General features: G+C 37.3%; 1 protein-coding gene and 1 pseudogene across 1 annotated transcript in view; one reads left to right on the top strand and one right to left on the bottom strand.

Moving 5' to 3' along the window:
• The window catches only part of Rtl4 (retrotransposon Gag like 4), a 324,491-nt gene that overhangs the window by 110,277 nt on the left and 191,590 nt on the right, over positions 1–22,624 (bottom strand). The gene's annotated exons all lie outside the window — the stretch shown is intronic.
• On the top strand, positions 3,672–4,644 carry LOC117694791 (peroxisomal membrane protein PMP34 pseudogene; annotated as a pseudogene).

Raw genomic sequence — 22,624 nt, 5'->3', positions numbered from 1 at the left:
GCAAATACTTTTCTGGAAATATATATATGTATAAAATATCAAACTGTAAGCAATTATTTTACATATGGAGATATAGACAAGTGATGGGAGTAGTTCTTTTAATCTTTTATAATATTACAACGATCAAGTATTCTACCCGGTACAATATATAAGTGTATATATACCATGTAAATAAAATCTGGTTACTAACATTTTTTTTCATATTGGTAACAGGTGAATTCAACATGTTGGAGAATGAGAACTTTGATGAGGTTACCCTGAAACTTAATGTCAGCAATGGTGACAGATAATATTGTGTCAGGAAAAGTAAGCAAATCCCATGAGGAGGTCTAAAAGGCAAGCTCTACCCTAGTGCAGAATTGTTGAAGGCCATGTTTGCAGAGAGATAAGTTATTGTAGACAATAGAGCTGAAGAAGAAAAAATAAATTCTTTTCCTAAACAGTGGTTTCTCAGCTGTGCTTTCTTTTTCTTTTGTTCTTGTAATTTTTTATTGGATATTTTATTTACATTTTAGATGCCATCTCCTTTCCCCATTTCCCCTCCCTAGAAAATCCCTATTTTATGCCCCCTTTTCCTTTTTGCTTTTATACAATTTTTTTAAAAAATGTTAATCAAAGGCTTTATAAGTTTGGTAATGCTCAATCAGAAGTGTAACCCAATACCCAACCTAGATATATCAACTATCTTTGACTGGTGGAGACACGTGAACATCTGCCTCCATGTCCCCCTCTCTTTCTCTCTCTCTCATCACTTAGCTTCTCCTCTCCTTCTTCTCCTCCTCTCCTTACTCCTTCTCTTCCTCTCAGTACTCCTTCCCCCTTAGCTCCTCCTACATATCACCCTTCCTGTTAAAATAAAAATTTTCTCTCAAAATACAATTAGAGCATAATTATGCCAATTTGTACCAGTGAGGTACAAGATAGTCCTAATACCCAGTCCATCATTTTGTTGACTAACCATAACCTCTGTCATCTATCCTAACTAAAACATTTAGTTCTGAACCTGGCTTTTTTCTTGGCTTTAGAATGTCAGCTGTGCTTTCTAACACCCATAAAGTTTGTTGACAGAACATGGGGGCTGAGAGTTTGGCTGTCATTTGACAAAAAGCAGATTCATTTCAAACTTGAAATCATGGAATAATATATGAAAACATCATAATCATTCATAATTATACAGTTCACTGGTATCAACAAAAAAGATTAGTTACTTTTAACTTGATTTATATGTCAGAGCTCCAGAGTTAAAACACATTTGATGATGAGTGATCTTAACCCAGTACTTCCTTACTTTTCCAAGACATGGCAAGATGGAAGATAATAAGGTTTACATGGTGCACTACAGTCAAATAATAATTTTACCCTTGGCCAGAAGCAAAGACTGTTCATGGACTCTAGCTGCCCCAGTAGCTACCAGACCACCTAGAAAGATCAATAGCTCAGCACATCTGTAACTAGCTCAGATCACATCAGTATGCCACAGTTTCCCAGCTGGGAAGCCTAGTTCAAAGAAATAATAGAACCAACCCCCCAATACAAAAGTTAAAATAAAAATGCCAGCATGAGTACCCAATTGTGAATGACCTGTGATTGGCAAGAGCAAGCTGCAAGAAGAGAAGGGCACAAAGAGCCTTGGGAACTAACTGCGGCAGCTGGCATGCGCTTACACAAGTCACTCAGAAGACAAGCACATGAGCATTGGCCGGTATATTTTACAGTAAGCTGTTTAATCCAGCATGTTGGTTAGAGTAAGACCCAATTTAAAATATTTATCTACCTTTGCTGTCAAGCATTTGAGTCAAGATACAAGTGTTTCTGAGTTCAAACAAAAAATTGGGTCCCTAAGGAATCTCACTTCTCCTTAAAGTGGGGATATCTGCCTGTCATTAGATTTATAAGTTGGTTTCTGACTTAGTTCATTCAAGAGAAGAAAAAGCTGTAATCAAAAGTACTGAGCATTCAGCATTGGGGAACCAGTTGGTGTCCTCCCTAGGAAAGACTTTCTCCCACTCAGCATTCCTTAGTTGCTTATAGCTCTTTTTGTAGGATTAAGGTCTCCAATGTTATACACATATGAGAGGCTATGAGTTTGAAAAAGAGCAAAAAGGAGTATATTGAAGGGCTTTGAGGGAGAAGGGCTTTGGGGAAAATGATAGTATAATCTCAATAAATAAATGTGATGATTTTTTTAAAAGTATCAAGTAAAGCTATTATCCCAGAAACAATTACTAAGGGTCAGATCAGACATCCTTCCTTCCAAATACTACGTTTCTTAGGAAATAAAAAATTTAAAAGAAGACCCTTAAGATAAACCTCTATATAGAATAAGCTAAGGGAAAGAAGAGGCCTTATTTATAACATTGAAAAGTTAAAAGCAGAGTGAGCCCATAAAGATTTTAAGGCTCTGTTATCATTCCTCGGTCTCCCCCTACTACTTCACCCTTCCCTCTGTTTCCCTCTCTCCCATCTTCTTGCTCTGTTTTCCCTCTTTCATTACTTTTTTTCTTTCTCCCCTTCTCTTCTTTATGAAAGCTTACCAGATGTTAGAACTTTTACATATTTTATCTCCTTTAATATAGAAGATAAAATAAGACTTATTTCATCTTCACAATCATTATCTAATACATAGAAGACATAAGTAGCTATGAGGCAAACAAGACAAAAATGTTCTGACTTTATAATCAACGCTCACTATCCAGGTCAACCGATGCCCAGACAGGTGACTTTCTAGATGATGAATTCAAAATTTAATGGGAAACCTGGGATATGGACATTTGAATCCCAAATATTTACTGCTACAGCATTGCAACCATCAAGCTAAGCAGTCAATGAACGACTGTGATCATGTTTGTCAGTACCTATTCCTTTGAAAAGCTTTTGGACAGAGACTTAACTAAGTCTCAGACTCTCTATAATCAAAATACCCCTTGTCTAGATTAGCAGTTCTCAACTAAATAACATTCGAGAAAGGATCAAGAGCTAGACTGGTGATGAGTGTGCTCCAAAACCTCCAGCACATTTTCTGTCATCCCTCTAGTAATTCTACTCAAGCAGCCTCATGAGAAATCTAGCCCAAATTAAAGTACATACTGCATCATGAAAATAACTGATAGACACTGTCTGTTTGAGGAACAGATATAGAAAACAGTGACTACACTATGGCCCAAAGACCATACTATAATTTTATCTGGAACTTAAGGAAGAAAATAGGGGCATGTAGAATGACTGATATCATCTTGGATTCCAAATCATCGCTGCAGACTAGACAGACCTGATTGGAAGGCAGGGAAAGGCACTTGTTCCTGATATGTGAACAGACATAAGCTTTTTCTGATTAGACATAAGTTTTTCTATTTTCACTGTTTGCCATACTTTGAAATTAAGAAAAACTTAGGGAGAGAGAAAGCCATGAAACAGAAATAAAAACAAAACTGGGTTCTTATAAGAGATAAACCCGGAAGAAAAGACACATAAACAAGGAAATCCTGTCTGAATCATCACATAGAATAACCACTTACTGAGATTCTGTAGCATAGAAGTGGTGCCTCTGTGTGTGTGTGTGTGTGTGTGTGTGTGTGTGTCTGTTTAATATCTCAGTGAGTGTGAAGAAGTAATAAAACTATGACATGTGACAAACCCACACACTTTGAGTCATCTGTGTGAAAAGTGTTGCACCATGGCCTCTATGTTGTCCTACGAAAGTCTGGTACACGCAGTGGCCAGAGCCGTGGGAAGTCTGACTGCCATGACAGTGTTCTTTCCCTTGGATACTGCTAGACTTCAGCTTCAGGTCGATGAGAAAACAAAGTCCAAAACGACACATGCAGTGCTCCTGGAGATAATTAAGGAAGAAGGCCACCTGGCACCATACCGAGGATGGTTTCCAGTCATTTCCAGTGTCTGCTGCTCCATTTTTGTCTATTTTTACACTTTTAATAGCCTCAAAGGAGTGTGGGTCAAAGGTCAACGTTCTTCTACAGGAAAAGATCTGGTGGTTGGATTTGTAGCAGGAGTGGTGAATGTGCTGCTAACTACTCCACTCTGGGTGGTAAACACCACACTGAAGCTGCAGAGGGCAAAATTTCGGAATGAAGACATTATACCAACTAACTACAAAGGCATTATTGATGCATTCCACCAGATTATTCGAGAGGAAGGGATCTTGGCTCTGTGGAATGGCACCTTTCCCTCCTTGCTGTTGGTCTTCAACCCTGCCATCCAGTTCATGTTTTATGAAGGCTTAAAACAGCAGCTTTTAAAGAAGCGGATGAAACTCTCTTCTCTGGATGTGTTCATCATTGGTGCACTAGCCAAAGCGATTGCCACCACAGTCACGTATCCCATGCAGACAGTACAGTCAGTTCTGAGATTTGGACGTCATAGACTAAACCCAGAAAACAGGACACTGGTGAGTCTTTGGAATGTTCTCTCTCTTCTTCACCAATGAGTCAAGCGCTTTCAAATAATGGGACTCTTAACAAAGGCCTCAGAGCCAAGCTGCAGACAGTGCTCACAGCCGCCCTCATGTTCCTTGTGTACGAGAAACTGACAGCTGCTACTTTTACTGTAATGGGCCTGAAGAGCACACATAAGCACTGAGGCCCGCCCAGGGGACAGTGTGGAGGCGCAGGCGCTGCACAGAGAGAAGAGGCACAATTCCTTTCCCGAAGGTTCCATCCACACCACAGACATTCCTGTCATTGGCTGTAAAAGCAAAAAAAGGCTAAACAGAGTATAGCCAGCTAAGCTTAACGCCTTTATATTTTTTTGGTGTTTTTATGGTGTTTGGTTGGATTCAGGGGTTAGAGGTTAGACTGATATGAAAATATTGAAACCCTGAAAATGGAAGTTTGTGGGTGTTCATTCATTTTTCTCAAGGGGAATGGACTTTCCATATAAGGCTTTTCTCAACTTTACAGCTTGTTTTCTTTCTCTAAAGCTCTCCTGGGTTCCAGATGATTCAGTAACATAACTCTCCTCAGATACTCTCCTGTCTTAGTCTTGGTAACGAGCTCCTCACTGAGAACAACATCATGACTGTGCCGTGGGCACGACTTTATGTCTGTCTGACTCCTTCCCTCCTGCTTAAAGAGAGCTATTTATTTTGTGGGGGAAATGAAAATTATTGACCTAAATGATATTCTTGAGATTTGTGAATGGCAATTATTCATTGGTGTTCGACATAGTTTTTTTAATACATATTTATTTCGAATTGTCTTTTACTACAAAAAAAGCCTTGATGTTGTATGTCCTTTCCTGCAAGCTCCAATCACATAAGCCTCAATAAATTGTCAACACACACACACACAAAACTATGACATGTAAAGCATTTATAGACAATTTGATTCCCCATAGGTTCTGGAACATTCCTGGAATTCTAGAGCAGACACAAAACTTACACTAATAAAACCAAAACAAAATTAAAAAAAAAACAAAATAATTAATATCATAAAGAGAAAATGGGCTAAGATGAAGAACTGGAACACTTTAAGACAACCAAAATAGTACTATAATTTATTGATTTCACATCCTTTCATATGGCTGGAGTTTGAGCCACATATGTGAAATGGCGAGAGAAGAGACTAGACAAAGAACAAGTAAGGGCCAGGTGTTATAAAAGGAGGCTTTACGTACTGTAAGGTGAGCCTTAGCCCCTGCTACTCATGAAACTTCAGTTTTACTGAAGAAAATCACTTTGAATCCTATCTCCGATCTGCAATGTTGTAGAGGAAAAGGAAAGAGATGTCCAGCATACATTTCACTATCCATGAGTATATTCTAGCAATACTTTTCACTACAATATTTCAACATGAATATAACTGATCATTGTCACTTTCCTGTATTTGGAATTGAAATATTGGGGGCAAGGACTTCATGCAATGTACAGTTTATCCAAATTACACAGTTATTTCAAAAGAATTTTAAAAACTACCAATTTAATGAGCTGTACTCAGATAGTTAATGGAGCTGAACTAAGAGACAATGAAGCTACAAATGGAAAAATATCCATTAGTCTCATTTTTCTCTGGAATCCCACCCATAAGCTATAGATGAAGATAATTGGCCAGAATTCATGGAAACTATTGGCACAGAGGTTTTCTAGGAGGTTTAGGCTTGCATAATGACATGAAGAAAAGATAAGTTGTCCCTTGTGTGGGTTGCTGTCATGTTTCATGTACAGGGATTTCTGCTGCCTCTGATTTGTGCAAGCAAGCACTAAAGTGCAAGAACAGTCAATGAGATAACTGGAATGGGCTTTGGCAGGGAAAGACTTACTGAAACTACTTGAAAGCAATAACCAAAGAGGCAAAAGGTAGCACATATGTACTTCAAGGGGGAATGAAGAAAGACACTTGTGAATACAACCCCAAAGCACAGTGCTTTCTGAAAGCCAGAGAGACAGATGTTAAAAGGATAGTCAAGGCAACAGGATCAAATTAAGAGCAAAAGACTATAAAAAGGGAGATGAAAAAACATGTCCACACTTTACTGGAGAGGTTTACTATGAGGTCTATGCAAGGAGCAAATAAACTTTGATAGACTTAGAAAAAATAAAGTCATCCTTAAGGAGCAAATAGCTCTTATGTTGCATCCAAAAAGCCTTCTAATAGTGAGGCTCACAGAGCCACTGCACTATGATTCAGTGTTCTCAGTCTTAGGAGGGAAATTTTTGAAACATAAGAAAGTGTTATAAAAGTTGAATTATAAGAAAATGTCTGCAGCAATAACTGATTGTTACAGAAACAATGGCCTTTCAGCCAGAGATTCAATCTTCCCTACCCATTAAAACACAAACATAAGGCTTATGCAAATGACAAAGACAAATAAGAATAAAGCAAAACATTGAAAAGACTCACAGTAAAGTGAAGATAGAATTGAAAAACCCAACAGTAACTTGACTAGAAAACTCAAAGGAAAGCCTAATAAGTAGAATGAATCAAACAAAGGAGACATCAGGACTCAAAGATAAAGTACACGGTCTAGACCAACTAAGCAAAGAATATGAAATAAAATTAAAAGCAAATGAGCAGAATATCTGGGAAATGTAAGACATCATGAAAATTCCAAACCTTCAAGTTTCAGTGATGATGAGGCAGTTAAATTCCACATAAATTGTTTTTTTCTTTTTTCTTTTTTCTTTTTGTTTTTCTAGACAGGGTTTCTTTGTGTAACCCTGGCTGTCCTGGAACTCACTCTGTAGACCAGGCTGGCCTCAAACTCAGAAATCTGCCTGCCTCTGCCTCCCAAGTGCTGGAATTAAAGGTATGCGCCACCACTGCCTGTCCTATCCCACATCAATTGTATAGACCATATCATCACTAGATCATAGAAGAAAACTTCCCCAAATTAAGGAAAGACATACCCTTACAAATACATGAAGCACATGGAACATCAAATGGACACAATCAGAATAGGAAATCCCCATGTCATATTATCAGTAAAGCCCTAAGTATACACAATAACAACAAAAAAGTATTACAACTTTTAAGCGAAAAACCACAAGTCATATATAAATGAAAACTCATGAAAATAACAGTTGAGTATTCAATGGAAATGTTGAAAGCCAGAAGAACCTAGGGCAATGCATTCCAAGTCCTAAAAGACTATGATGGCCAATCAACACTAATATACCCAGTAAAACTATCTTCCACAGTTGAAGAGAAAAATAAATCACAACAAAAACAGCCTAAACACTTATATACAACACATGAAATCTAAGTAAAATACAAGAATCTATATTTCTATCTAAAAGGAGGAATGAGTATAGCCAAGATTAGCAGTAAAATCAAACAACAACAAAAACCAAAAACGAACAACAACAAAAAAAAACCAAAAAAACTATAAAGCTTAAAATACAAAGTACTGCAGGGAAGAAAAACAACATCAAAGTTAAACAGCATAGTGACCAAACTCAAAACATTCCTTTCATTAATTTTAAATAGTAGTTTCCTCAATTGCCCAGTCAAAAGGCACAGGCTAGGTTGAACTATTGGTTGCTTCCCTCCTTTAGCAGGTTGCATGGAACCTTCTAGTATTATGAAAGCTACTCCTCAGGGAGGAATCTTTTGCCTCAGATCCAGGCTGGTGAACCTCTGGCTCCTGTATCTGAAAGTTCAAATGTCTTCAGCAGCAGTAACTTACCTTCCACATCTTTCAGGGGGAGGGAGCATGGAAACAAAAGAAATAGAGACAGCCTACAATGTTCTGGGAGTCTCTTGGACCAACAACTCAAAAGAGGACTTTTCAGGCTTGGTGTTAGGACTTTGTTGTTAGATGATCTATGCCTCTCAGAGGGAACATTATCAGCCAAACTTGAAATTTTTTCATTCATAAAAATGCATTTAAACTATATCTATGTATTTATACAATGACCCATAACAATAACCAGTATAGCATGATGAACATAAACATGCAGCAGTGGTAAGATAAGATACCTTGGAGGTACCCAAAAGCTCTCTAATTAGATCCAACGTCTACTCAACAAGAGTGAACTCATGCTTGGTACTTAGAAGAGGAGGCAATTCTCAAGGGGTAGTCATGCATCTTATAGGAAACTTAAAACCACCGTTTTACTAAAACAGCATAATCCTTAACTGAATTCTGAACATTTTTTTTATCCCTATCTAACATGGGTAAATATAGTCCTCATTCCTCACCATGGAAACACCTCTTTAGAACAAATCGAGGATATTACAGAAAGCAATAATCGATCAAAACAGAGAGTTATGGAGCCCAGTTCCAATTGATGTATCTACAACTTTACTGCATCTAAGGCTCAATAATCATTACAGAAGAGTAGACAGAAAGACTCTAAAAACTAGAGTAACAGGGAGTTGGCTGTGACAATGTATATCCTAGAAGTTGTACCAGGAGTCTTACCAATATAGCTGCCTAAACATGACTTGAACAAGAACACCAATAGACATCCTAATGTTGACATGGGAATGCTCATGAAGTTTCAACCCTAAACAAAGTACTACAACCAACTAAGAAATGCTGAGAACAGGAGAAATAGTCTTCCCCAGGGAAAAGCACAGCACACTAACTGCTTATCCTTTACCAGATCGTCATTCTAGAAACATATATGCAAGTAATATTGCATAGACTTAATAGGGTGAATTTATATATTTACAAATACATATTGTTATATATAACAATTAAATATTTGAAAGAGAGCAAGAGAGGGCACATGAGGGTTTGAAGGGAGAGAAGCAAAGAGAAAATTGTGTCTACATTTTAGTTTTAAAAAATTTTTAAAAATTAAAACTAATTCAAAATATTGGCATTCATAGTTATACAATATAATTAATTCCATGGCAGATAGAGAAAGATATTCGTAGATAAATTGTGAGATTATTGTGCAATCCTAGGAAAAGTAGAAAATATCTAATACCATCACCATTTCTCATATTTCTGCTTGTGTTGTGGGTGTCAAGGCTCCTTAAATTGCTATACTCAGTCATTTTAGTTTAAGATTCAAGTAGATCAATGGCTGTAAGACAGGTGTATTTCTTATAAGTGTGTATAAAACATATATACAAATGTATGTGTGTGTGTGTGTGTGTGTGTGTGTGTGTGTGTGTGTGTGTGTGTCTGTGTGTATTTCTCTGGGAAGGAGAATCAATGTCATTTATCAGCTCCTGAAAGTGATCATAAATCTCTCAAAAATAAAGAAGGTCTTTGAAACAAGTTATATTTACAATGACAAATCTATTAAAATAAGTATTGTTTTATTTAAAAACCAGTAAGATGCTCTGGCCAGTAGTACTTGCTGTTTGGGTAGTCAGTTCTTGACACTAGATAATCAAGAACCATGTATCTAAAACTTCTTTGGGCCTTGAAAACTTGCAAGTTGTTCAAGGTGAGGGAGTTAAGGAGTTTGAACAAATGTATAATTTAGCCTACAATTTATTATCCCAAACAACCACAAACTTTACTATATAATTTCCAAGTCTCAAAACTAAGAGTCTGACTATTAAGCAATGAAACTGTAGCAACAGGATATTTCTCGGAAAATAATATAGACTAGAACCTATTATTCTTTTAATTAGATTTATTTCAACACCAGGAAAGGAACTAATTTTGACGAAGAACTACCTCAACTCTTTAAATTTGCCTCAAAGCAGACATGATTCTTATAGATGCCCTAATGTTTAAAGGATGGCTTGGGAAAGTGTTTCTCATTTTTAGATTCAGGTATCAACAAATACTTTCAAGCAGATAATAATGGCAAGTAATTATATCATTCCAATATCTCACTAAAATATGAATCCTTTACAAATCCAAATGAAAAATGGATAGTGCCATCAGTAGAGTTGGCAGCTAAAGGGCAAAAATGATGTAGAAGGAAAATGTATTATAAGAGGAACATGAGTCTACTAGCAGATCTAAAGGTTTCAGAATTGGCTGGATATCTAGAGAATACAAGTCCATAATGGAAACCTCCACCTGACTCAGCCAGTCAGAGAAATAAAGATGAAAGCACTCTTAACAGAAGGCATAGCTTGCCACATCTGTCTCTCCTACCATTTTGCCCACATGGAGACTAATGGCCATCTTGACATCACCTTTGAATTACAGAGAACAAGATCCCTAAGAAGATCAAAGAACTGCCTGAGTTCCACACAGGCTTGTCCTTTGATTCTCTGCAGTCCATTGCTTTTGCTTTAAGCAATTCTTTAGACAGAAGCTTTCATGCGCGCAGTAGGAAGAGCAAAGGTGTTCTCTTTACTCAGAGGATAGGTTCTTGGGAAGTTACATGTAAGTCACAGACTAAAAGCCAGGAAGTAGTGAAAAGTTGGCTCAGTTAAAAGACTGTTTACACATTATGGATCTTAAAAAAAACTATGCTCACATAAAATAGAAAACACATTTTATATGTTTATATTTTTCATATCAACCACCATATACATATATTCACAAACATACACAGAGAGAAAGATATATTGAGCTTTTTTACAATAAAATTGTGAGAAAAATTTTAAGTTTCTTCACAATTCAATAAGAAAACAAATGCTAAGTTCTTGCTAGGTTCTGATGGCATATTCTAAAATTTTACTTCAGAAAAATTCTTGTTAACCAACTTGTATTAAATGCCTGTTTAAAGGAAATGTGTACACAGTCATTATATTTTGATCATTTCAATGGTAATCACCACATTTCATGGAAAGGTAAATTCAGTATTTTTATGAGTTATTCTCAGGAACTGAGGCACACAGATAATGTGGGAAGGAATAGAAACCATTGTTTGCTAGTGGTTACCCAGCAGCACTGTCATGTTTCAGAACTTGGAAAGATGTTTTATATCAAAAGGCAATTGACTACATATACTTTTTAAGTCTTAAACAGAAACAAACAACAAATAAACAAAAAACAGCATAAAAGTAGAAGATAGCAAAAAGTCTTTAATCATTTTGGCATCCCTGGATGAGAAAATAATTCTGCTGTGTGCACCTGCCTGAATCTTTGCTCAGGAGAGGATGGAAGCATCAGAATTGACAAGCATATTTGGATATTTTCAGAAACTGGAATAGAAGAAAATAGTATGAAAAAAAAAACAGGAAAAAAAGCACACAACATATTCACCCCATAGCTTGTTGACAAGATTAATTACCTCATAACTGCTTTAATAAAATGACTTCAAGCATATTGCAACAATAATTATCCATAAAACTCCTAATGAATTCAATTTCTCCAGATATTACCCTGCTGCAACTAGGGAGTGTAGGAGAAATAGGAGGGAGAGGCAGTCCTGCTCTTAGGAGGGCAAAGAGGATAGAAGGAGAATGAGAAATGGCTGGAGAAACTAGACAGTTTCTAATTAGTTCAAGCACACAGGGCTGGGTAGTATTTATTCTGGTTTTTTCACTTTGTAATGTTTCATATTGATTTCTGTGTCAATTGATTAGCAGGCTGATGTTTCTCTTTAAAAACAAAAAGAACTTCTAAATATGAGCATCACTTTCCTTTTACTCATGGCCATATCTACAGTGTGAGTTTGTATACACAAATATACTTATCTATGCATGAATTTAGATCCAGTCCTACTCAGCATGCATATTATAGTTCTTGTTCTGGCCAAATTGCTCCTGATAAAATGGAGAACAGAGAAATACTGTTCTGTGCCAATTCCCACACTTGCTTCACCCTGCTGTATATTTGAGTCACAATCTACAGCTAGGACCATCATGCTGCTTAAGGGTTACTTTGGACACATTTCAAATACTTCCAATTCTTTGTGTCCAGGGGGCAGACATGCTCAGAGCTTGTCATATCTCCTTCTTGTTTAATTGGATCTTTTCTAGTGTGTGTCCTGGTCCCACAAATTTCTGCTATGTCCCCACTGTCATAATAGAAATGCAATGACAAAGGTCTGGGCTTTACAATGGAAGTAAGAATGAGCCTAGACCTCTTGATGGCCATAACATTTTGTGCCAATCACTTGATTTTCTCAAACGTCAATTCTTCTAAACTTGTCTCATCTCTGACAATATTAATTCAATAACACAGTTTGTGTATTCTGCTTCAAAGTGAGATATGGAAGAAAAAGACAATACTGACAGAGCGCATTCACTATTTCATACCTATTTTCTAAACTCTGAAATAACATGGAACACAGGCACAACAGATACATCTGCAATACAGCTTGCACATGTAAGGCTAAGGGAACACTGGAGAAGAGGGGAGAGGAAAGGCTGTAAGAGTCAGAGGAACAGAGACTTTTCTGTGAGGCTGGATCTCCTAGGGATGTCAGAATCTACACTCATGAAAATCTCCAATACAACTGCCTAAACATGACCAGAACAAGGACAAAACCAAATAGACATGCTGGCATACATGAAAGGTTTCAAGTCTATAAAATAGAAACAGGTAACTGGGGAAAGAATGAGAGCATAATCTTCCTTAGAAAAGAACATACCAATTTGGTTGTCTCATACAAATGGCTGAAACTGCAAGTGTACAAGTAATGTTCTACAAACTGAACACATTGTATTTATGTGTTTAGGAATATATATATATATATATATATATATATATATATATTCTTAAATATAAATTTGAATGCTTGGTCTGCAGTTCATAGAATTATTTGGGAAGTATTCTGAAGTATGTCTTTGTTAGAGAAGGTATATCACTGTGAATGGGCTTCAAGACTTTAAAAGCCCAAACCTTCATCTTCTCTCTCTCTCCTTCCCCTTCCATGTCTGCCTCATGCTTGTGGATTAGAGATCATATGTAACCTGTCAGCTACTTTCCAAGTGCAATGCCAGCCTGCCTGCTGCCAAATTCTGGTCATGGTGCTCATATACTATAAATCTCTGCAACCATGAACCTCCAAATTAAATACTTTCTTTGGTAAGTTTCTTTGGTCATATTATTTGGTCATGGAAATAAAAAAATAACTAAAGAATGTACATATACACATGCTTTGGTTATATATACATATATATATATATATATATATATATATATATATGCATGTTTAGTTTTACACATACACACACACACACACACACACACACACACACACACACACACACACACACAAAGGAAAACCATGAATTTGAAAGAGAGAAAGAAAGGAAGGTGTATATGGTAAAGGGTAGAGTCTGGAGTTCAGAAAGAGACAATGGAAATAATGTAGTTATAATCTAAGAAACTAAATACAATGATTTTTTTAAAAGATGACTACTAAGTTAATGAAGTCTGGCACAAAGAAATTATATCATTCTATATACAGCATAAGTTGAAATATTGAGTATTAGCAAAGATCAAGTGTATGTCCAAGATTACCAGCTCAAATCCAGCAGCAGCACTGCACTACTGTGACTCAGGGATGCTTTGTCTTTTATGAAATCCATGCTAAAATTTAATAGTTATTATGTGACTGTAAGAGGTGAGACCAGGTGATATTTTTAAGACATGCTTTGTGATTTGCAATCATAAATCACTAATATGTTCATTCTATTAATGGATTGATAGATGTGATAATCAGCTTTTCAGTTATTTGACAAGATGCTTCAAATAATCAACTAAAATGAAGCATCTATTTAGGGAGTTGAATGTATGGAGAGAGATGGGGAGGGGGAGAAAGAGAGAGAAGAGAGAGAGAGGGAGAGAGATATCCTTATATCACCTTCAAATGCACACGTCAAAAGACCTAATGTCTTTCTTAGGTTCTACATTCTAAAAACTGTGCTTACTACCTCACAGCAGTGAATGACCAAAGCTTACAGCTCATAATCTAACAGGAGGAATGTAAGTTTAACTTTAACAATGGAATAATATACTCTCTGGAAAGTGGGTGTACTAAAAAAGCCATGAAATACCAGTCCTGCCTAGACAAGTTTCATGCCAGAATAGGCTACACAGAAAAATCCTATCTGAAACCAAAAGCCAAAATAATAACAGCAAAGAACATCCAAAAATACCTTAAGTCAGCTTGGCTATACCTTATGAAATCTATTATCTTTCATGACAGAAACGCCCTGTGGACCCTGCTACCAAAAGGCCATTATTATATAAACCTGTGATTTTTTTAATTGAAACTGTGAGCCAAAATTAATCTATTTCTTGTATTGTTCCCAGTCCTGGGCTATTGTATCTTAGCAACCAAAAATGAACTAAGATATGTATGAATCTATATCCATGGGTTCAAGCTAGTAGTCCTTTATGATACAATACGGGACTGTACAAGCATGAATGTGCAATATCACTCAAACCAAGTTTTAGCAATATTTGTGAATCTGTCCCTACAAAAAGCATTAGAAGGAAAACTTTAACCTAAAGTGGTTAACCACACACAAGAAACACAAGGAATAAATAACCCTAGGCCAGAAAATCAAGAGGCACAAAACACATACAAAGTAAACAAAATAACAGGAATCAACAAATACTGCTCATTGACTATTCTCAATATCAGGTCTCAGTTACCCAATAAAACAGCACAGAATAACAGAATATATGAGAAAACAGCATCCCTCCTTCTGCTGAATCCAAGAAACATACCTTATCACTAAGTATAGACCTTATCTCAAGATAAAAGGATAGAAAAAGATAATTGCAATCAATTGGACTAGTATACTAATTTTAATATCTGAAAAAAATAGACTTCAAAACAAAACTAATCAGAAGACATAGGGAAGAACACTATATACTCATCAAAGGAAACATCTACCAAGAAGACTTAATTCTTACAGTCTATGCATCAAGCACAGGGGCACCCAACTTCATAAATAATCACTACTGTGTAACTTTAATTTTCTTCAAATTCTATTTTAATGATGGTTCTTAAACACTTTACCACGCCCCCCCCCCTTTAGCCCACCATCCACCAGAGGTAGTGGAAAAGAAAGGATAGGGGGAAGTGGACCTGTTTAAAAAGGTTCTTTGAAGCAACTCCTGTATGTGTTGTCTGGAAACCAGCAGCTCAGTTCACAGGTTAGCAGGGGAAGCTAGATCCACTCTCAAACACTTCACAGCTACACCGGCAGTCCAATTCAGTAGAGTCGGGATAGCAAACAGGAATCAGCACTGGTGGCACTACCTAGCAGAGACTGCTAGGCCTCAGTCTCAGCACAAGTCCTCAGGAGAGACCAGAGCCAACAGGAAAAGTCCCTGGCTGTGTCTCTCTCAGCAAAGCAAAGATCACTGAAGACTGAAGACCAACAAACATTGCACAGCTAGCTCTATAAGCAAGCCTAGATTGGTGTCCTTCACTGGTCATCTAGTGCTATTTATATTCCCTCCAAATATTACGTGTCCTTCATGGTTCTTGCCTCAGTACATGTCTTGCCTCAGCATGTGTCTTGCCTTAGCAGCTGAAATCACTCTGCCAATCAGCCTGAGTCCACAGAATCGACAAGAAACTGCAGCACACCACCAGAAGTTTTGTGGTGGCATTTCTCTCTATGGAGTCCAGACAAATAGAGCTCAGCTACACAACGTAAGGTGGACCAAATAGATGTGTGTCATTAGAGAAGAATCTTTCATCACATGTCCTTTCATGTGCTTGCTTTAGCAGAACATTCTTTCACCTGTGTCTGCTTCAGCGAAACGTTCTTCATGAGTTTGCCTTAGCAAAACAGCATCCAACACAACTGACGTTCCAAAGAACCCTTAAGTTTCCACTTCACTACTACAGCTTAAATCACATATTGACCCAGACATAATGATAGCGGGAGACTTCAGTACCTCATTTTCACCCACAAACAGGTTATCTGGACAAAAACTAGAGAAATGTTGGAGCTGATGTCATTAAACAAACAGACCTAATAGACATTTACCCAGCACTTCACCCAAACACAAAAGAATATACACTTTCTTCTCAGCACTTCACAGTCTGGAACTGAATAATCGACCAGGCTGTGGAAGGTAAGGAGACATAGGATAGAATACAGGAGAAATATCCAAAATTAAGGGCCATTTGATTGGTCATATAGAAACCTCATACAGTAGAAATTTCCTATATTGTAGACCTATATAAAGGTTACCTAAATGAAATAGCCAACTCACCCAGGAGACAGAGCCCCAAATAGACATCTTTTATCACCAAATGAATCTTCAATACTGACATTCAGTTACATCTAATTGAATTGTTGACCAAAAGAGTCCTATTGGAACCCCAAATATCATAGGTTGTTGCGAAGCCTATAGGTTGCTCTCCCCAACATGACCCTATTACTGAAAATAATACCTACACAGCTTAGTGAGCTTAGAGAAGTGGAGCCAGTGCCTCCCTACAGCCATCACCCTACTGATTAGTGTTCTTGTTACCAGAAAGTACTCTTTATGCTTCTAAAGGAGAAATATAAACCCCACCCCAGTTATAAACTCTCAGTCTACAATAGTGTCCTGTCTTCACAAGACCTGTGCAATGGCTCTACAAAGATTGTGGAGTAACCAGCCAATATCTGATTTGATTTAAGGCCTATTCCATGAGGTAGAACCAATACAGGATGCTTCTTAGATGACTAATAATATAAAACTAGATAGGTCATGGACCTTTGGTAAAACCAATTACTCTTGTTCTACAGAAAGATATATAGCAATAAAATGACCCGGTAATTACATGTTGCTAAACTCCTGATCCATACATTGCTCAGACAGAAAAGGGGTGGATCTGGATGGGAAGGGATGTGGGGGTAAACTGGAAGGAGAAGAATGAGGGGAAACTATAGTCAGGATATAGTGTATAAGAAAAGAATCTATTTTCAATAAAACATAAAAACAATATTTTTATAAAGATATTTTTCTTATGCTCAGTATCATATTTGTTAGGTCCATAAGTCACTTGAAAGTCCAGAACACTCTCTTTATTGAAACATTTTTTATATTTTTCTTTGTTCAGTCACATACTCATTTATAAAATATTTGAATTCCTTTTATAAGCCAAGCACTGTTTATGTGCTCAAGATAGAACGTAAGACTTAGTCCCTGCACTCAAGAAAGCATACAATAGAGTAATCATACATCCACAACTTATGATAATAGCTATGAATGAAAATAATACAAAACTGTGTAAAAATTAAGTTGAATTAACAGAAGTTAGGAAGTAGGTAGGAAGTCAGTCCAGGTAACTACAAGGGATGGAATTTAATCCTAAATGTTACTGCTTATTTGAGAATTAGTCTGTGCTCTGACTAAAAATTTTATTCATTTCATATGTAGCTATCTTGAAGTGTTTTTCTTCCTAATCTTCACCTGGAATACACCAACAAACCCTAACAATGAAGTCGCCATGGAAAATAAAGAACATAATGCTGGTGTCTCTTCATGGCAATAGAAATCCTAAGACAGAAGTTGATACCAAGGGTGTGATATTGCTTTGATAGTCTTTTTGTTTGGAGGAAAAAAAATTGGATTTGGGGACTTTGGATTAGGAAAGCAGTGAAAGGCTTTAAAACTGGGATTAGTAGAAAAATTAAAGTCAGTTGTGCTGAGGATGATTTGAACTGTGGGAACCTGGCTCAAGAGGATTCAGAGGAGAAGAATTTAATATGTGGCCTAGAGACTGTTCTTGTCATAGTTTAGCAAAGAATGTGGCTGGTTTTTGCCCTTCTCCAAAAAGTCTGCCTGAGGCTAAAGTGAAAAGTTTTGGATTAATTCTGTTGAGAGGGGAAATCTCAAAACAGTGTACTATTAACTCTGTTGTATTGTCATTAGTGTTCACTCTTATGAAGATTTTTCATGAAAAGGAGCAAGTGGAACAAGTAAAAACACAAAATGTACAGATTGAGGAGAAAAGTGAGTGCTAGGAAGTAGAATGGAGAGAAATCCTGTTTTCAAGGAAATAAACAGATGCCCTCAGGGCAACACTAGCCAGCTAAGCTTCCAACTTTTAAAAGGGAATTAAAGAGCAGCTTAGGTCCAGGCCTGGAGAACCATTAATATACCTTTAATACTGGTACTCAGGAGATAGAGGCAAGGTAGTCTCCGAGTTCAAGAACAGCCTGGTCTATAGAGCAAGTTTCAGGACAACCATGTTTAGGCAGTAAGAAACCTCTGAAAAGAGAAAGCCAGTGAAGATGCAATTGAATGAAAGGACCATGTTTTAGCTCCAGCAAGCAGCAGAATTTGGCAACTTCAAACATGTGGCTCTGGATTTAGAGCCAAGGATAGAAGAAAGGAGTTATGGAATCTCCCCATCATGTCTAAAAAATGCTGTTGAAGCCAGGCAGCAGGGGTCTCCTTGGGTGGGGGCCCAGAGGGGCCATTGTGAAGGTGACGCCTGGATTGTAGTGCAGACTCCAAGATGTTGGAGATGCCAGAGTTGTAGGATACCTGCAGAGGAAAGCTGTTAACAGGGAATTGAAATAGCCCAAGAGAAAACTATGTTGTAGTCAACAAAGCTAAAAGGAGTTGGAGATCTGAAGAGCCCTTTGACATCAGACATGGAGATGCAGAGTTTGGAGTTTGCCAACTGGTTTTTTTTTTTTTTTGGTCCAGTATTTTCTTACTATGCTCCCTTTCCTCTCTTTTGGAATGGTAATATGCCATTATATGTTGGAAGTATGTGATCTGCTTTTTGATTTTGATTTTACACAGGATTATAGTTAAATGATTGCATGAATTTCAGGAGAGACTTTGAACTTTGAACTTCTAAACAAGTTTGAGACTGTTATAGACTATGTGGACTTTCGAAGTTGTACTGAATGCATTTTTGCATTATGGTAAGGCTACAAGTCTATGGGGCCAGGGAATGGAATGAGGAACTTTGAGTAGGTGGCTCACATAGACTCATGTGTATGAATCCTTGGGCCGTAGGGCTTGGCACTATTAGAAGGTTGTGGTTTTAATGGAGTAGGTGTGGTCTTGTTGGAGGAACTGTCTTACTATGGAGGTGGACTTTAAAGTGTTATATGCTCAAGCTATGTCTAGTGTGGCTCACAGTCTCCTTCTGCTGCTTGCAGATCAAGATATAAACCTCTCAGCTCCTTCTCCAAACACCATGTTTGCCTGCATGCCACCATGCTTCTTGCCATGTTGATAATAGACTAAATCTCTGAAGCTGTAAGCCAGCCCCAATGAAATGTTTTGCTTTATAATAGTTGCCACGGTCATGATGTCTCTTCATAGCAATAGAAACCCTAAGACATCTTGTCCAACTTCAATGTGATAGTTTTTGTTTTATCTTTTTGTATTTTATTTTGTTGTATGAATGAATAAATGAATAAAACCCCAGCCACTAGGTAAAACTTACCAAGCTGTCATTTATACTGACTGGGAGAGTGAAAAATCAGTTTTCTCAAATTAAGTGGCATTGGGTATATCAACCACTCTATGGCAGGCCTGCTGTTTGGGGACAGTTGGCTAAACAGCCAATGGGCTCAAGAGGTTTTTTTAATGTGCTTTTATTTGCTTATAGTTTGATTTTTTGTTTGTTTGGTTTGTTTCATTTTCCTTTCTGGTTGCTGTTTTACTTTGTTTTCTTGGTTGGGAGTGGTCTGTTGTTGTATTTGGTTTTTTGTCTGTTGAGAAAGAACTTAAAGTTGGGTGAGTAGGGAGGGAGAGAGGATCTGGAAGGACTTCAGAGAGAGAAAGAATATGATCCAAATATACTTAAAATTTAAAACTGTTTTAAATATATTTACATATATACACACACACACACACATACACACATATAAAGAAAGGGGGCAAAGTCTCTTTTTGTCTAGCTGACAAAGGGAAATGAAGTAACCTGGAAAAGTGTGTGTATTAGAAGATAAGACTCAGCACGGGGTCATAACAGACACCAATTTTAAAGATCGGTAATGAAAACCAACTATTCTTAATTCATTTTTCATTTCCTTCTCTCAATTCTCCCTTTATCTTAAACATCCATTTGAGGAGATTTGCCAAGGCTTAGGACAATGATATATAAAGATGGGTGAAAATATTACCATGTGTGGAAAATAAAATCAACCTTCAGAAAGTGATTTTTTTTCTAATCCTTCAAGCAGTGAGCCACATGGATAAAGGATACAGCTAATGACAATATGCTTGAGTGCTTTGTATTATGTTGTATAATGTCCAATTGCATAAAAATCTATTAAGACAATTGTTTTGAGAAATTCCATTAATATTAAAACTCAAATATGTTAGTGTAACCATTAGATTATCCTTGACCTTCACCAACTCTGCTTGCCATACTTGTTTCAATTTTGTTCTTAAGATTTGACTCGAGCTCATTTGAAACAGCTTAGGAAAAGCCAAATGCCTGCACATACTTAAATGAATGTCATGAATCTAGCTAGAGGCACATCAAAGATGCAAGCCCCTCAAAATGGATTTTCAACTTTGATCAACAAAGGCATTGTGATTACAGGATATGCATACTCAGACACTGTTTTTAAAAGGGAAAGGAGGCATAAACATTGGTCATTTCGCCAGCTTGGCTTACACTGCAACAGTAACAAAAATTCAGGAGTCTTTGGCTTTGTTGGATGCTTTGAGAAATTGTCCTTTAAATTATTCAGGGTCCATTTGTCTCCATCTAACAGTGCACACAGTGTCAGATTAATTTTCAACAGTTAGGAATTAAGGCTCCTGAGTAACTCTGTGGGAGAGTGGGCAAGTGATACATGCTAAATTGATGATGCCTGGGACAGCATGCCTCTTTTGTGTCAGGGGCTCGATGAGTTGTCAGTAATTATACAAAGTATGCTTGTGAGTCATGTCCTAAAGTGACAAGGACAAGGGGCACCTTCCCATTAGAGAATGATTACAATCTGGGCAACGAAAAACATTCTTTCATACCACACAGCCAGCCAAGGCCAGAGAATGGTGCATTGACCTCTTAGTTTAGAGAACCCTGCCTAGTGCCTTGCTTTACCTTCTGTTGATAATACTGGATACTGGCACTTTGAGAAAAAAAAAGAATTTGATTTAATTCACTGTTGTCGAAGTTAAGGCGCATGGTGCCAGCATCTTGTCAAGTCTGAGCATCTTCTGAAAGCATGATAGATAGCATCAGGGTAGAAATGTGTGCAAATAAAAGAATTCACACACATAATAAGAAAGGCAGAGGACTTAGGGGGTAGTGCAAGTATGCTATATGGATGACAATCTTATCTTTCAGGAAGTAGTCTGACTCCTTTTCAAGAGTATTACCCCCATGAGTTAAGTGCCTTCCACTAAGCCCAACCCCTTAAAAGTTATTCCACTTTCACACCAGCATCCTAAGAGTCACTTTTCCAGCACAAGAATCACTGGAAGACCCATTCAAGCCAAATAATAGCACACACTAGACATTAAATTTAGTATAGTTTGAATGGTGACTTATTGATAGTTACAATCCCCTGAAATATTAAGTTGATATAGATGAGGAAAAATTTAAACTGTATGAAGTACAGAACTCAATGGTAGAGTATTTATTTAGAATGTACAAGGCCCTTGCATAAGTCCTAAACAGAGAGATAAATTTGGGGTTAGGGAAGTGGGAGAAAGAAAGGAAAATGGTTTACCCTCCAGTTTTTCTTTGCAGTAACAGGATGTTATAACTGGTACAAGTGATGCAAAAGGCGTAAGCAGATTACTTGTATTCATATAATCTATATGGTGTGAAAGTATCATTTGAATTAAAAATATTCTTTTATATATTACAAATTAGATATTTATATTCTAAATTTTATTTTTAAAAAAGAACCCGTCTGCCAAAAACTTGCCCCAGGATGTGAAATGGTATAGTAGTTACAGCATTTTCCATAAGGCAAGAAGAACAGAGTTCAAATCCCCAGAAACCATGAAATACTGGGTGGGCCTGGCAACACAACTGTAATTCCAGTATTAGAAAGTAGAGACAGAGGACCTCCAGAGCAAGGTGGCTAGGGAGACTAGATGAATCAGTGAGTCTTGGGGTTGCACTGACAGACCTTCCTTAAAGAAATAAGGTAAATGAGCAACTGATGAAGACTTTCGATATCAACCCCAAGTCCCCAACCCCAACACACCTGCACACATGTGTGGTCCAACATACTTGTAATCTTGCATGCGAACATGCATACTCAATAAACACACACATACACACATACAACGTACTAGCCCAGAAGTCTGGCTAATGTGCATAGATGTGTGTGTGTGTGTGTGTGTGTGTGTGTGTGTGTGTGTGTGTAAGAAAGAGAGAGAAACAGAGAGAGAGAGATTA

This window comes from Arvicanthis niloticus, chromosome X, assembly GCF_011762505.2.
Source record: "Arvicanthis niloticus isolate mArvNil1 chromosome X, mArvNil1.pat.X, whole genome shotgun sequence".
Taxonomy (NCBI): domain Eukaryota; kingdom Metazoa; phylum Chordata; class Mammalia; order Rodentia; family Muridae; genus Arvicanthis; species Arvicanthis niloticus.
This window is presented reverse-complemented; position numbering and strand designations above follow the sequence as displayed.